Source organism: Aulonocara sp. 'chitande type north' Nkhata Bay, linkage group LG22 (assembly GCF_057382095.1).
Source record: "Aulonocara sp. 'chitande type north' Nkhata Bay isolate Kocher_YH1m ecotype deep benthic linkage group LG22, A_spYH_male_GT1.1, whole genome shotgun sequence".
Taxonomy (NCBI): domain Eukaryota; kingdom Metazoa; phylum Chordata; class Actinopteri; order Cichliformes; family Cichlidae; genus Aulonocara; species Aulonocara sp. 'chitande type north' Nkhata Bay.
The window spans coordinates 36730630-36732059 of NC_141364.1; positions in this window are offsets into that span (position 1 = coordinate 36730630).

Below are 1430 nucleotides of genomic sequence, written 5' to 3' on the forward strand. Positions count from 1 at the left end.
CAAGCTTATGTTCTCAGCCTCTGGTGGTAGTTCAGATCATCTACTGATCAGAAGGTTGGCGGTTCGATCCCTGGCTGATCCAGTCTGCATGCCAAATACGGGCATGATACTAACCCCAAGTTGTTCTCTGGTGCATCCATCAGAGTATGAAGGTTAGACAGAAAGCACAGAAAAGAAAATCTGTAAATGACACATGGTGTAGAAAGTGCTTTGACAAGGCAGATGGCCTGAACTAAGCCACATGGGCTCTGCACAGGGTGGTGAAGAGAACCAGTTGTTGAAAGGGTGAGAAAAGTGAGGATGCTGGAGGCAGAGTAGAATTGGAGCTGGGTGAGGTTGGTGGCAAGTTAAAAACAGGTCAAGGACCTCAGGCACAGGTAAGCAGGGTAAATGGCCTTTACACATCCAGTCATCCACACATTCACACACACATTCACACACTGGTGATGGCACATTCACACACTGGTGATGGCAGCTACATTGTAGCCACAGCCACCCTGGTCACATAACACAAAAAGAGGGCTTGATTAAAGTATACATGGAAGTGAGTTTAGTGAAAGAAGGGAAGTAGAGCCCACAGACCACATTTCCAAATATAGACCCAACATACAGATGTGTAGATACTTCAGAAAGTGCAACATTGCATTAGTGTTTAGAAAATAAACACTAATGCAAATCCAAATTCACCAACTGTCTTTAATTATGATAGCTCCCACATACTCATAAGTTGTACATTCCTGAGAACTGTGACCTCGTTTCCCTCAGTTTTGTCTCAAACATCTTTTCTAGGATTATCAGCTAAAGCTGTCCTCAAAAGCATTGCTCTTATGATTTAGTGTCACTCAGCTTTTGATTCACCTTTACTGCTTTGCAGCTTTGTTTCATGTGACACTCCACTTGCATGAGAGGTCGTCATTCATTTAGTGTTCTTCTTTGCTTTTACCCTGACTGCAATTTCCTGTTGAAATCTTCTGTTCCTCGACACAGCACTAAATAAATGTTTCTGTGTTTCTTGCAACAGGATGTGGAAGCAGCTTAGTGATGAGGTGTCCTTACTTCAGCTCCCTCTAATGCCTTTCACTCCTATGAGTTTCTATCTTTGTGTGGTCTATACACCACGGTCAATATTTGCACTAAAGGGCAGGGTTAAAGGCCACTCCTCGTAACACTTCACTCACCAGATGCACTCAGCCCTGCCCTGATAACACGGATCTGACGTCAGCTGTCTCCACACGCACAGAGGATAGACCTGCCTGAACAGGATGTGTTTTCCTGATTTAAAATGAAACACCTGAACTGACAAATATTCCCAAGGTGTTGTTCATCAGTCTGTGCAGTACAGACGCACATTTCACTCAAACTGCTTGTTGCTCACATCAGTCACACTTCAAGGGAAAACACAGCAACACTTGCTCAGTATTTAAACATTT